We start from the raw sequence: 16,584 nt of genomic DNA, 5'->3' as shown, positions 1-16,584 counted from the left end.
CTGATGGACACTCGCCTATTGAACATAAGCCTCAATATCGTCCCAACACCCCAGCTCTAGCCCATTGTAAGAAATACCTTGTTCTACCTTATGCCCAACTCTGAGGTACTAAATGGGCTGGTTTCTGGAATTTCTGTCCCTAGACTAGGCAGGATGGACCTAGTTTAAAAGAGGCATCTGCTTTCTAAATATATTGATTTAAAGGTTATTATTTAATATAAGAAAAAAACAGAAATAGCCTGTTTTGTATCACAGTTTAAATGACAAAGAAGCTACCCTTTATAGACTGTACCAACATAATTTTTTCTCTGAGTGAAGTGTTGGTAACTCATCATTAAGTTCTTCATATGGATAGTTGATAGAATCAACCCAGATTCACAAGACCTGTACCTTTCATCAGTAAAGACAAATTCAAGCTGATCAATTCATCTTGTCTCACTTTGTTCTTGTGACAATAACTGGCATACAATGGTGAAGTGGCTGTTTTGGACGCAGGATGCAGTTTTTGTCTATAACAGAAAAAGGCTCACTGGCCCTTTTAGTGTTTAAAACTCTTACAGGCTTTATTACTATTCTGTGTTAATTCAGTTGAAGAACCCAGATGGTCGCTGATACAATGTTAACAGACCATCCTCTACAATTTCCCTAAAATGAGGCAATTTGTTAACAAAAATTAGCCAAGAAGGAAGACAACTCTCATTTCTGCATCTTCTGTGAAGGTTATGATGCATAAAATTAACAGGAGGGTGTAGAGTTGAGAGGGGAACATGAGTCCTCTGATTTAGGTTCAGTTCTGAATGGTAGTCATGAGACCATGCCTAATTATGGAGTGCCTATAATGTCAACCCAGCAATAAAGAAAATGTATGGCATGGGAATATAGTGTAAAAGAGACACTCATTTCTCTTTCTAGTCCTAAAATGGCAGCAATGAAACAAAATCTGAAACAAAACCAGGCAGCCTTAATACATGTGGTCTCATTATTGATGGTTGTTTCACAAAACTACATTTTCAACAGCAATTGGCTTGCAGCATACATGGACAAAGAGTACTTCTGTGTTTAATGGAAATTTTGACCCAAAGAAGGAACATAGTGTTTTTTAATTCTTGTGTACAATGAGTACAATTAAAGAGCTGGGTACATTTCTCTGCATCAATGTGATAAATTTGGATAATTATTCACAGGTAATATGAAGAAAACCAACACTATGGTCATTTAAGTCAAAGCTGAATGTGTGACCATTTGATAGGATTTTAGATTCTTCTTGAATCTAATGCTACTCTTCAGTCTTTCTAGACAGTTTGAATTAAGCCAGTGACCAAAGATATTCCCCAATACAATCAATGGATCATTATTTATGCACAGTCTGTGTCACAGACTGCAATAGGTGCTGGGTGTATGCCAAAATGTAACGAGTAATAAATGGATCAATTAGATAGAAGCAGTACGAGATGGTAAGGAAATCACGGAAGATGGAGTATCCGAGAAGAGGCATATTCTATGTTCTGATGAGAAGATTATGAATTTGGGTATTTATTTATTTATTTATTTATTTATTTTAAACTTAGGTCTGGGATAGTTTGCACTCACAAATAGCCACATTGAAATTATGTGCAATTGTATTTACTTGTGTGTGTGTATGTGTGTGTGTGTGTGTGTGTGTGAGAGAGTGTGTTTAGTGCTGGGGATTGAACCTGGGTACTGTGTATGCTAGGCAAGTGCCCTACCACTAAGTTACACCCCCAGCCTCATGTACTTATACAACATGAGGGATTTTACATCAATCATTATGTGTGAATCTGTGGTAGTAATGGTTAGAAAGAGATCACCAAGAAAGGGCTCTCATATCACACATATTTAGTTAATATATGTTAATGTCTGGTGGGTTGTATTTCAGTGCTGCACTTTGGGAATCTCAGCATTTCCTATTGGCAGCAAGCATGCCTGCCTTTGCTCCAGATGGACATACTATATCTTCCAAGGCAATCTGCTAGATGAACACCCTTGAAAGATAATCAAGAAAAGGCATTCAATGCCATGCTACTAAGACATGCACATATGCAAGACAACAAAGAAGAAACATTTTACAACAATTACCACTATTAATACTCAAAAATATTTGTTTTCCTCAACCAAAACTCTAATACATTATCCAAGATTTCATGTGTAATCTACTCAGAACCACTTCAGATAAAATTAAGTAATTTAATTTCTATAATCCCATAATACTTGTTAGAAACATATATTTTTAAAAATATCTGCAAATACTTCTTGCTTGCCTCTCTCTCTCCCTCTATTTCTCTTTTATTATGGGCCCATTTTTAAATGAATGAATTATAAATAATAAATGAATTCATACCTAAAACTTAGATAAGTAAGGCTAGTCTTTCATTTAGCGAGTACATTAGCCAATATTATAATAGTTAGTAGGTATTTGAAAGGAATCAGACAAACAAAAATTCTTGCCCATAGCTAGTGAACATTTTAGTGGCACCTAGGTCTTCATGCTACTTTGAGACAGGAATGAGGGGGTACTTTATCTATACACTGAACATGAGTGAGTTCTAAGTTACAAGGAATTGAGGTTTTAAAATATTCGGCTGTAGAAGTTAGTAACATAGTCCTTAAACAGGTCTATATTCTAAAGTTTATTTTTATAACAGTAAAAGTCCTGTTACTGAGCTTAGTGTATCCTGTTTAGTGTGCAATACAGTATATGATACTAGTCGAACACAAAAGATGCATTATCTAGAGTGAGGAGTTCAAAAAGCTGTGTTATACAGCTGAGTGTGTGCCCACATTTGGCATCATATTTCTAATGGTTCACTTTCATAGAGCAACAATAAAAGAAATACTATCTTGCATTTATATGTTGTATTTTTTCCAAAGAACTTTTCTATCTCCATTTCATCTGTGAAGCCACCCTATTAGTAAGGCAGAAATGAAAGAGAGATTAAATGACTTTCTAAGTTTACCTTGCTAAATTCCTTGGCTCTGATTCTAGTTTTCTTTAAGATGAGATTAAATACATTGTCAACTATTGAATTTTGCTTGAAAAAATAGTAATGAACCTTACTTTTACATAAAGTGTAAGTGTTCTGCTTTATTCACATTTTTCAATTGTCCATAAAAATAAAAGGAAGGCATAATTTGATGTAGAACTCTGAAATCGTGTGTGTGTGTGTGTGTGTGTGTGTGTGTGTACAAGCGTGTAATAATGGATGCCTTTATACAGTCAACCTATTCATGGTGATAAGTGTCATTTCTTATTATCTACCCTACAAGTATAGCTTTTTTCCCTACACAACACTACCATAGTAGAAATTTCTAAACCAGTTTGTATATATTCCACTGACTTCATTTCTTGAGAAGTAGTTTTTTGTGTGTAAAGTTGAAATATCCTCTTTCATAACTAGTATTCCCAAGGAGAATGACTCTGAGGGCCAAATCAAATGCTCCCACTACACAGATGAGAAGTGTGGATCAGGAAATTGTGTGATTTTCTTTTGAAATTAAATTGGACTTCTTGAGAGGGCATTAGATATCAGCTTTTCCAAAAGAATCTATTTTTGTCATCACATCTGAAATATGCACATGGTGCATTTTGTGGTAATGTTAAACTTTCTACACTCTGCTATTTGTTATTTCTTGGATATTAATTTCTCTTTTAACCCAATATAATCAGAAGCATGTAAACCATTATCACTGATATAGCAGATATCCACAGAAACCTTGGTCCTCCAGAGTAATCAAAAGATATTTTTCTCCCTGGGTGATTCTTTGGAACCAAGAGCTGAATAAACAAAGCTGATATTTGAAACCCTATTTCCAGAATATCCATATTTCAGGGTTAATTCAAAGGCAATCTGTGGCAATTTAATAAGAATGCATTCAAAACCAAGTAAGTTTGTAATGCAAAATAATTTTTGTAATGTATTATTAAGGTACCTAATCCTCCATGAATAGTATTTCTTAATTTACCAGCTCAAAAGGTAAAGGAAAGTACCTGAATGCTTTTTAGCAATTTGGGAACAATCAGAAAGAAAGTAAAGAGTGTGCAATGCTTTGCTTCCCAACAACCATCAGTCAAAGTTTTAACAGAGATTAAAAACAAGCTCTACAAACATGAATGTCCTATCTCTATATGTATACTAAGGTGTATTCTTGGCACTTTATGGGAAACCAGTGTTGGGTGTCAGTGTAGATATACAACATAACTAAAAATAAACCCCTTCTGTAATAAATTTTGTGAACACTGGAAAAATCAATAGTAGTTACAGAAGCATAAGAATATTACCCAACAGTTATCTGCCACATATGGCAGATTATAGAATGTAATAAAAGGATGAACAATAGAAAATCATCTAAATTTATTTCTTATTTTTTAAAACAGGCTCTCAATGTGCAGCATGTACATTCACTTCTCAGTTAAATTCCATTTGTAAAAAGTGGCTTGAGAAATAAATGCATACATGTCTTTGATATTCATCAGTTAATTATTGCTTTATCAAAGTCACAGCTGTATTACAAATAAAACAAGATATAATGTTAAAAATAGAGAATATGAAAAAAGATTGTGAGGACAGTTTATAAAACATGTAACCACAAAAATGAGAAGAACTACTTGTAAGGAGAAACATTAAAGAAATTGGTAATGGTAACTTTTAATGCACACCTTTAACGAACCACTCAACCAAAGAATTAAAATAAATTGACAAGACTTCCAAAAAAGACTCTGGGTGTGGTGGCACATGCCTGTAATCCCAGTAGCTCAGGAGGCTGAGGCAGGAGGATCATGAGTTCAAAGCCAACCTCAGCAAAAGAGAGGCAATGAGCAACTCAGTGAGACCTTGTCTCTAAATAAAATACAAAATAGGACTGGGGATGTGGCTCAGTGGTTAACGTCCTTGAGTTCAATCCCTAGTAGCCCCCCCCCCAGAAAAAAGAATTCCAAAAAAGAAAACCCTTCTATGCTTTGCTAGAACATTGATCCTACATATCTAGCTCTGCTTTTTTAAATGGTATTTGTTATTTACATTAGTTTAAGAAATAAAATTATTCTTTATTTGTGGCAACTTAATAATAAAATTAAGATTATAAAAAATTAACCAACATGATCTATATTTGATTAACATTATCCTTATCACTTAATTATAGTATAAGATAAAAATGAAAGTGCCAATTAAAAAAAGAAGACTAAAATTTTGATTTGAAGGATTTTATTTCTGGAAAATTTCTTTCCTCAATGTCTTTGCCAACAAAACATTTTTACCTGATATGCTGACATCATTCCCAAAGTTTATTTTGGAAGCCACTAAAATTGCTTTTGCATTTTGCAAATTCATAAGCAGTCCAATTTATTGAATATATACAGATGATAATTTAAATTGGGTTGCTACTACTATTGAGAAAAAGCAATTACATTGCTGTTCATGATCTTTTGATTTTACCATATTGCCTGTATAATAATAGCAAGTTGGGACATCACATCCAAGATATCCTCAGAGTTTTCAACTTTATAATATACTCTCTTAGACATAATAAAACTATTAGATGCCATTTAAATTTTGAATAAAACTGTTCAACTCTTAATAAATTTCCCCCATCAAAATACTTATGTAATGTCTATTTTCTGATTGGCCATAAAAAAAATCAACATGTCTGAGTATTTACATGCTTATAAACATACTACAAATTTTCTCAGAAAAATAACAAAACTACATGTGATGTCTTATATCACATACTATTTAACCAGTTTTGGATATTTGTTAGGGATGAGTTGTTGAGTAATAAAGGTAGCAGAACAGGGGCTTACAGAAATACTACCAGGTGCTATTAAACTTAGGTAAAGTCTATCCCTGGGAAATTTTGATGATTATTAGTAGCAGACTATTGTGGGTATGGTGAAGTGGTGCTCAGACACTCCGTGCAGGACTGAAGCATTCCCAGATGCTAGAGTTTTGGCAGTATTGTTCTTTAAGTAGCCCCTTTCCCTAGCTAGAGAAAGCCTCCTTGTTTAAGCTCACGCCCATGCCCTGTGATCATCCAGTGGGTGGTTGAAGAAGGAACAGAATGGCCTAGACCCTTTGCTTCAGGGTAGTACAACTTGAAGGACTATAGTATGGGCTCCAGAGAGCCTGTGTGACTATGACCTTTGTTGTGAGCACATCAGATTTCAAATTTTTCCTCTGCTAATCCTGTATTCTTCACTACCCCACAGGTATTGAATCCAAGGGCAACAATTTCCTTCAAACAACTCTTCATCTAAGAATCTGTTTCCTATAGAATCATACCTAAAAAAAAATTGGTGTCAGAACTGATCTGAGGAAAGGGTCTGTAAAATGGGATTTAGGATAATTTGCTGATCAATTTCCACTTATTTCATATCCTTGAAAATAGGTGGGATATTGCTACTTCCTGATAGCCTGTAAACATTGATAGATATTCACTGGTTCTCCATCAGGACAATTTTGTCCCCCAGAGGACATCTGGCAATGTCTGGAGACACGGTCTCTTGTCACAGTGGCTGAGTACTACTACATGTTTACTGGGTAAACATGTTGCAGTGCACAAGTCAGGCCTTCCTAACAAGGGATGATGGTTGTGGTACCCTGATCTGTACAATCAAAATAAACCAAGGATGAAGTGGACCAGTTAGTTGAGGTCAGCTGCCTCAATAAGCCTTGACCTCATGCTAGTCTACATACCTGTACCAATTTTCAGGCCAAAAACCAATGGAATGAAGGAGCAAACAAATTCCCATGAGAAGGACCTTATAATATTATAAGAACTATGTATATTGTAGTTTTCTAATCTTTCCCCAAACGGTTTGACAGTAAATGAGCACTGTATAAAGGAGACCACTAAACATTTCAGTCTTGGACACAAGGTCCAAGCTGACATCAAAACTTAGAGATCCAAAGTGTCCCCTTGGAAAACACCCCCTTATTAGAATAGGGATTATGGAGGCCACATGATAAGTGAAATCCTGTGACTCTATTCCTCTACAATCCCTCTTTAGTCCCTAAGTGTATAATTGAATAGATACATTTGGTAACGAAACAGATACCGCCATATATTGGTTCTTTAACCCATAATATAAAACTGTCACAATAGGAAAGGGCAAAGAGAAGCTTCTGAAAGAGCTCATTTATTCCCTTCAGCCAAGAGAGTAAGGATGTGGAGAAGGAAAAGGGGAAAGGGGCAAGGGATAGAAAGAGGGGTAGGGGAAGAGGAGAGAGCAAAACATCCTGGGAAATGGAAGAGATTATGTCATCTGTATGTGTCTAAAGTAAAGGAGTGATGGCCTCATCATAATCTATTTTAGTGACCAATACAGCCTTTACCAAAGCCATAAAGATGTTAAAACTTTTAAGGATGTCAGAGAACTACCAAAACCTCAACTCCAAATGTAGCTTCTGTACCTGTTGTGTTATTTTTGGCAAAAGCCAATTAACACTGCCTCAAGTGTATGGCAAGCAGCCACTGATTAAAGGAATTGTATTGTTTTCTATCTGATGGAGAGAATAAAATATTCCTCCCACTCCCCACTCTTATTTTTTTTGAGACAAGCAACAGTAGAGATTTATAGAATTCTCCTCAAGCTATATTAACTCTTCTACTGTTATATTTCAAAGAGACCTGAAAAATCCAGACATTCTGAAAAATATCACATAGCTTCACTATGTCAATGAATGAAGTTCTTACCATATTAAAGGAAACTCAAACTTCATTAAGAATTTATAGAAGTAATTCAGGGGACCTTTAAAAAAATTCAGGCATCCAAAACCAAATACAGCAAAATGAAAGTGACTGTTAAATAGTACTAAATTCAAAGTCTTAAATAGTCTGACAAATAATGCGGAGATGCCATCTCTGTAGGACTTGTTGACCTACCGCAGAGATTTAAAATACAAAGCATGAATCGTACTGCATCTCCATTTTAAACTCAGATCAGGCAATGGTAATCAAACACAGTAGGCTTTCACAATGAGGCCAGGTAACACCTAGGACTTCTCAATATATCTATCTACTCCAATATGGACTACAAAGAGATACTGTAAATCTCCCATTTTCTATCAATGTTGAGTCTGATACAGAAGACAAAATGTATTTGCCATCCTGGGGAAAAACTATTTTGCCTGTGAGGTTCTGGTGATTAAACTTAGAACCTTGTACATAGTAGGCTACCCAGACCCTTTTTATTTTGAGACAGGGTCTCACTAAATTGCCCAGGCTGGCCTTGAAATTGTGATTATCTGCCCTCAGCCAATGGGATCACAAGTATGCACCACCATGTCTGTCAGAAAATGTTCTTAGCACTCTGTACTTCATTTATTAATTTAGAATAAATTCAGGTAATAGCTATAAAGAGTTTTGCCAAATTATATATATATATATGAATATATACGTACATATATAAGCTTTCCATAAATATAATAGCCATTAGACAAATAAATATAAGGGCAATAGTTTTTTGTTCATTTATTCATTTTCTTAATATTGATTACATATCAAACATGCAAGATGTTATGCTAGATCTTGGTTAAAGAAAGCTTATTGGATATAGTGATTAATTTCAAAGGAGTTACTCTAATTAAAATATACCCAAAATAAAGCATTCATTACTCTTTGTGCTGCATTTCCAATACCACTACTAAAGCAAATCTGAGGAATTTCTTAACAATACTGTAATTGGCCATCTAGTGTGATGGAAAAAATATCTAGAGAAAAATAACTAGGCTGTAGCAGACACTATTGCACAAATGTGGAAAATATAATTTAATTATTCTTCTGTTCAAAATGGGAATAATAATGACACTTGGCCTATAATTTCATTGTAAAGATTCAATGAGAATATGAATATAAAGCATTTAGTATTGTCCTTCCTGAAGAGCCATTTGAGCAATGTTTGCCTATAAATATAACGTGTAGACATAAAAAGGGTTTTAAAAATATTTTTGCAAAAATGATAGCTTAAAGTTATTCTATCTATCATTTTAAAATACACCTACCAGCTTAAAATTTTCAATGAAAGGGATCATTGTTAACAGTGGAGCTGATTACCTATACAGTCCTTGCCACAATCAAAATCCTACATGGAAATTATTCAAGATCTCTCAGCAAGGAGCTCCAAACACTTTGGAGACATTCTGGAACTTGCCAACAATTTTATCCACCTCCAGTGCTGACACCATCAACTCCACCCATCCTGTTCCACTTGGCAATGTCAACCTCAGTTTGAACTTGTGAAAGGCAACAGAGGGGTACTCACTCCAATGTCAGGAAAAATGAGAGCTCATATTCAAAACCTGACTGAATAATGCTATAAACGAATACAGAAGTCACAGCAATTTACTTGTTGGAAATGTTTTTATGGAAAAAATACTAATTTAAAAGGCAAATTAAATACATTAATAATTCTGATTGGCATCACATACTCAAAGACAAGAGTACTATAAAAAAGCCCATGTCCTCTTCTCAAGCTAGATTTTAATTTCTCCTTTCACCTCAGGGATGTTCCTTTCAGCTTTACAACCAATTTTGAGAATAGAAGATCAATTTTGTTCTAGATGCAGATCTTCTTGTGATATGCAGCCAGCAGATTGTTAGATGTTCATATCACAACATGAGAGCTGACCTACATCCTTGACCAAAGAGACTTTTTGACTAAAGAGACTTTACAAAGCCTCTAAATAACCCAGTTAGTCATTTTATCATTCTTGGGGTACACCAATTATTCCATTTGAAACTGGGTAATGTTACAGGAAAAAATTGTGACCTCAAAATACATCAGAAATTTTCAGAAACTTCGTCATGTGGGACAAATTATAAGTATAATGAAATATATTTGGAACACTCAAAGCAGTGGAGGGGATGTGAACAATTTTGAAGAAGCTATGCCAATACATGAGGTCCTTTAGGCATGATGCCCAGAGCCGGAGGGTCTTCTTGCCTAGGTCTAAAGGGTTCTGTGTAAAACTGACAGTCCATTCTTTATAATCTTTCTTCCCAAAGGTTCCCCACCTCCGGGGAAATCCACATTTTTCTTTAAATTGTTAAAGCCCACATGAAGATTCACCCTGACTCCTTTCTCTTTCTCTCTCTGACACTCTATATTAAGGTTATCAGCAGATCAAATTCTATCTTGGAAATAATCACTTCTAACCTGGATTACTGCAAAGAACATGCTAAGTATTCTCTCAGCTTCTACTCCTGCCATTTCCTTTCCAAAGCAGCCAGCAGCCTGATAGTACTTTGAAACATTCCCAGATACATCCCTCTTCCATTCAATACAATTTCCACAACTTTCCATTTTCCTCAGTAAAAAAATCAAAAGTCTTTGGTCTTTGTCGTGGCATTGGAGGTTGTTGTGGCATGGATCTAAAATGTTCCTCCAAAGGCCATGTGCTACAGGCCTGGACTCCAACTTTTGGAACTGTGGGGAGGTAGTAGAAACTTTGAGGAGTTTGGTCACTAGGCCCATGTCCTTCAGGATATATGTTGTTCTTGTCCCTGGACCTTTCTTTTTTTTCTTCCCCCTCCCCACCTTTCCCTCTGCTTTAGGACTGCCATGGGGTTAGGAGCTGTTCTCCACCAAACTTTTCAGCCATGATGCTCTGTTTCACCTCATACCCAAAGCAAAGGACCCAGCAACCATGGACTGAAACCATAAGCCAAAATAAATCTATTCTCCTGTAAGCTACTTTTCTAAGATATTTTGTCACAGTGACAAAAAAAAAAAAAAATGAGTAATACAAATGCCCTCCATGATCTTACACCTTATTATTATCTGACAGCCTATTCTACTTGTCCTTCACCTTTGCTCCAGTCACTCCAAATTCTTTGCAGTTACTTGAACAATTGGGCATTTGAATTTCCCCCTGCTGGGCTATTCTTCCCACCCATATCTCTGTGGCTCATTTCCTTTAGTGTTTCTACTCCCAAAAATTTCTATGTAAAATAATAATAATAATAATAATTATTATTATTATTATTATTATTATTATTATTTTTATTATTCAGCAACAGCAACAACAACCCCACAAACAAGAATAAAATTTCTCTCTACTTTCTGATACCCTTAGTCTTTATTATGCTGAGCTGGCTATATAGAACATCCTTAGTAAACACTTTCTATCAGTCATATAATGGAATATGTTCACATTCATGTTATATATTTGAAAACTAACAAAAATCTACTACACATAATGCTCCCTAATACATTGGAGAAAAACATCTGGAATCATTATATGTACATTAATTGTCTAAAAGAAGCCTTTAAAAACACTTTGAATGGGAGCTAAATATGGAAAGAAGCTTCTACAAAAGGATGGTTAGCTGAACACCATTCCATTTCTGAAGGATTAAGAAGTCCCATCACCTAAAAGAATATACATCTATCTGTTGTGCAGGTTCTCCTGAGTTGGCTGGGGTGAGTTGAACCTTAATATTGGTCTTACTGGACACAATATATCAAAATTATTGACCCTACAGGTCCAAATACTTACCAATATTCAGGATCATCTGGGAGTTTTCTAAATCAGAAGGAGGAAATACTGTGATTCTTATAAGCAGCAATGACAAGGGATTCTGTGAAATTTTGTATCTAAAATCTTGTTTTTTTTAATTCATTCATTGGATGGGCATTGATACCTGGCATACAGCAGGACAGATAAAAGGTCCTGTCTTCATGAAATTTACACACAATAGCAAAATTAAAAGGCAATAAATTTGCCAGGTACAGTGGCACACACCTGTAATCCCAGTGGCTCAGGAGGCTGACAAGAGAATTGAGAGTTCAAAGCCAGCCTCAGCAAAAGCGAGGAATTAAGCAATTCAATGAGAACCTATCTCTAAATAAAATACAAAATAGGGCTTGGGATGTGTCTCAGGGGTCAAGTGCCCCTGAGTTCAATCTCTGGTACCACTGCCCCCCAAAAGGCAATAATTAAAATACACAGGGATAAGTGTTATGAATAAAAAGAATTCAAGGAAAGGGGAGAGAAGACAATAGAAGACATGCTATAGTTTTATATCAGAAGTTACAGTTCAAGAAAAGAAAAAAAGAGAGGTGGGTGGTGGGGAGGTGTGCCAAGCTGGACAAATATATTGTGGAGCAGCCTGTTAGTCAAGAGATCAGCCAGGGCAACATTCTCCCAGTCGACTGCAGGAAATGTGCCCAGTGTAATAACTGTTCTAGGAAGTGCCTGAAGGCCAGAGTTAAATAGAGAAAAAGCAACCAAAGGCTAAAGTAATTGAAAAATCAGGATGCAAGGTACAGAGAGGGCCAGGTAAAGATTTTTTATTCCCAGGCAGATGGAAAGCCGCGGGAGTGCTTTGGAATAGAGGAGAGATGTGATCTGAGGTTCATTTGTTTGGGCTTACTCTAGCTATTATCTTGGAAATAGACTGAAGGGATGGTATTTGGACCTGAAGAATGGAAACACAGAGACCACAAAATTAGGAGGTTATGGAAACTCCAATGAGCGATAATGGAAGCTTGGATGAGAATAATTTGGGCAAAGAGGGCAAGAGTAGGCCCTGAGAGGACAATAACTTTTAACCATGTCAGAGTAAATCTCCTAACTCTCAGGCCTAGCAGGGCAGATATGTACCTTACATCCTGATTTCCCCTAAAAGTTCAACAATGTAAAATGTGTAGACAGAATACTTACAAAAAGGAAATACTCCCAAATGTAAGAAAAAGCAAGTTGTTAAATTTATTCAAAACCTGCATCTCCATTAAACTCTTTCCTACCTTGCCCCAGAGCACGACTAAATTCTTTCCTACAGGAAGCTGCCTCACACTTTATAAAGTTAGATTCAATCACCCAAACGATACCAATATTTTGCTTTCTCCATTTTACTTGCAAGGTCTCAAAACTGACATCTCACTTACGAATGCTGATTTATACTAAATATCTTTATACAGAGACTTTTTTCCAATGAAAATCTGTAGAGTAGAGAAAAGGGACCAGAGGCACGGAGGAGGGGAAGGAAAGAGGAAATACTGTGAAATGATATTGACCATGTTATATTACTATATTGTTTGCAGATATGAACATGTAACAACAAATCTCACCATTATGTATAATTATAATGCATCAAAAATATGTGGGGGAAAAAAACACCTTTTTTTCCAATCACTGTTTTATAGCATATGGTTGTGTTTAACTTGTTTATCACTTTAAGGGATGTGCTTCTAAAGCAGGGCACTTACCTTTGTCTCACTGCCTGCCACATTTAACCCCAGGCCAACCATAACAAATTACTCCATCTCAGGGAGCCTGGCAGCACTTCCGTGTTCCCTGGCAGAACCTGCCATCATCAACTCCAGCTCCACAGTCGGTAATTTCTAGATTGCTGCTAACTCACTGACTCCTCACCTGGCTTCACTTTCTGACACACTGACCTTTCCTGGCCCCAATTCTAATTAAAATGTGTGTTTTGTTTCCTTAGGGCTCTGTACCCAGCTGATGAGGTTGCTACTGGCTTTATTATTCTTTCCTTTCCAGGTGGCCTATTTCATTTTAGAGACAACATATCTTGAACCCCAGAGGTGTCTCTAATGTTGCGAATGTGAGCAGGCTGATGAGGGGTGGTCTGGGGCCGCTGAATTTCTGATCCTTCTTAAATCATCTCACGTGTGTATTTGTTCCTTCCATGTAAGTCTAAATCTAGCTCTGCTTAAATGTTCTCCATATACAGGGGAGTAAAGTGCTAGGCAATAAATCACATTGCCTGTGCAGAGTACAGCTGGTGCCCATTCAGCACTGAAATGTGCATCTTATACTTAAAGACTGCCTAATTCATTCTACAACTTTCTATCCTCTCGCTCAACAAGGCAACAACAGTATGCTTAGATAAGTTTCATGTATTGGGCGCAATCTGAAATACTCCTGCCTTCCTCAGGATTGGGCTGAAAACCATGTTTAGAGAACCCAGTCTTGCGTCAGGCGCCAGTTACAAAGACAAAAAGAATTTTAAAAGGGTCCACAAAATGATTAAAGCAGCAGCTTACAGGATGGACGAGCAAGGCTTAAAAGTACTAGAAATATTTCATATTGGCCATAGACAACTAATAGGCAATTTTATAACTTAAATATGTGAAGGGATGCCTATTCAGATTAGTGTTTCTGTCGATTTTTATTTAACACTGAATTAAATTTAAACCGTAAGTTGAGGATAAGGATGAAAGCTTCTTAAAAAGTAAGGGCCATTAAATACTTTGAAGGGTTATTGTTCTTTGAATCATTGTCATAAGCTTTTCATTTGAAAGTGGTCCTGGTCCATACCTATTGTACTAGGACAAATAATATTATCTCCTTTTACTCTCAAAGTGTCTTGATTTTGACCATAAATTACATAAATATCCTAATTAAATTTATTACAAAATATAATTTGAAGGAATGAATATTTAATTAGATTACATGTCCATTCTATTCCTACAAGAAAACAGAGCTTTCATATTGGCAGAACAAGGCCATTGCCTCTACCTACAATTCCTCCATTGGTTGTTAATATGATGACCAAGAACAATCATACTTAGGCAAAACCATCCCTTCACCAGTCCCTTAATTCCAACATGTAGGCTTCCCAAGATATTGAGCTTTGTCTAGTTTCCATGTTTTTATAAATCTGCATTTCCAGAGAAATGTTACATACAGGGAAAACTATGAAATCATGTTTAAAAAAAGCCTTGTTTTCAAATCCATTTTTCAAAGAGAATTTTTTTCCTTCTATCTCTCTCTGGGTCTATCATCAGCAGAAGTATTGTATCCTGACTGCTCCTTCCTAAATCTCATCAAAGTTTAACTGACCCTGATCCTAATCTAGTCAGGATTATGGTCTTAATTGTCTATTTTTTTTTTTTTCTTTTAGACAGCATCTAAGTTTCTCAGGGCCTCACTGAGTTGCTGGGGCTGGCTTTCAAATTGCAACCCTCCTGCCTCAGCCTCTTGAATTGCTAGGATTATAGGCATGCATCACCATGCCTTGCTGATCTTTGTTATATAAATGCTATCTTCACTCTAAAATAGCCCAGAAAAACATTAAGGGCAGGCAGGCATTTTCACACCTTTAACCTATGAATGGAACCAATCCTAAGGAACATTTTAGCAGTATGGAATTCCTTAGGTTTTTGACTTCTTTGAGCCATCTAAGGAAACCATCGCTGAGATAGATATGCACTAAGGCTGGAGAGGTGGAGCATACAGAGAATTATTTTAAAAGAATTAAATGAGACTTATCATCTCAAAAACAGGAGAAGTCCCCCCCCCAACACCACCAAAAAAAGAATTTTGCTCTAAAAAGTTGTATTGTGAAGCAAATACTATGTATATAGCCCTCTATTTAACTTGCCCAGTATGTCCTTGCATGTGCTCACTTAGATTTACATTTTGTTTTTTTATATATTTATTTTATAGTTAGACACAATACCTTTATTTCACTCATTTATTTTTTACGTGGTGCTGAGGATGGAACCCAGGATCCTGAGCATGCGAGACAAGCGCTCTACCGCTGAGCCACAACCCCAGCCTGATTTACACTTTCTTAAATGTAAATAACTGCCTGAAGATTTGGCAGGAAGGTTAAATCTATATGGCACAGACTGCCATGAACAGGGTTAGACCACACTCTCATGCCGCCCTCATATCTGGAGTTGACTATAAAAGGGATTTTTGGATAAGGAGTGAAGCAAAATCATGTTACTTTTTGAAATGGTAAAAAAGTGAATGTGTCTTCTTGTGGTCTCATTTTCTATCCTCCAGCTAAACAAAAAGGACCTAGAGAACAGCAGCAACACAACAAGGAAGAGTCTGGATCTTGCTAGACTTGAGCCAAAAATCACCTGCAATTATTCTAAATGTGGGGTTTTGTGTAACAGAATTAAGGCATGTCAGCTAATGAAATATAGTTCTTATGTGTGTAGTGGATGAGCATCGTGTTTATGAAATCTCCATCCATGAAAGAACAAAGGGCCTCTAAGTGACCACTGGGAAAGATGACCATGGCCAGATGTGGACATTGGTTTCCACAAAGCTGCTTTACCTCTTTCTCTGTAAATTCCAACTTTCCCAAGATGCTCAAATGTGTATCACCAGGAAGACTCGTATTAAGATTTAAACTTGATTTTGTTGTTAACAACAAATATGAACCTTTTGGGGGGAAAAATAGTTCTTTATCACTTATTCTAAACTAAACAGAGAGATTCATTTAGTTATTTATTTTTTCTATTCCTTAATTGAGTAAATTCATTCACAACTGAGAGTAGGCAGGAAGACATGATTATTCATAAGTAGAGTCAAAAGAAATATTTGTTCAAAGTAATTTAAAGCAACACTGCTGCATTATGAACGAGTTAGTATCAAACTGCTAAACCAAAACCATTCATTTGATCAAAGCCTTGGATTTCCATTTCCAAAGCCCAGAGCTTTCTTAGGACTTTAAAGTAGGGCCAATATAATTGGAGTAAGACTATAAAGTTGTAATAGCAGGATGTCTTTCCAGCTCTAAGAAATGATTTCCAGTGGCTCTGAATAACTAGACATCATCACTGTCCTTCACTGTTCCAAAAAAGTA

The 16,584-nt window shown here is 36.1% G+C and overlaps 1 protein-coding gene across 4 annotated transcripts in view; it reads right to left on the bottom strand.

Moving 5' to 3' along the window:
- Nucleotides 1-16,584, bottom strand: part of Hmgcll1 (3-hydroxy-3-methylglutaryl-CoA lyase like 1) — a 138,306-nt gene that overhangs the window by 106,795 nt on the left and 14,927 nt on the right. The gene's annotated exons all lie outside the window — the stretch shown is intronic.

Source organism: Marmota flaviventris, chromosome 6, assembly GCF_047511675.1.
Source record: "Marmota flaviventris isolate mMarFla1 chromosome 6, mMarFla1.hap1, whole genome shotgun sequence".
In the NCBI taxonomy this organism is placed as follows: domain Eukaryota; kingdom Metazoa; phylum Chordata; class Mammalia; order Rodentia; family Sciuridae; genus Marmota; species Marmota flaviventris.
This window is presented reverse-complemented; position numbering and strand designations above follow the sequence as displayed.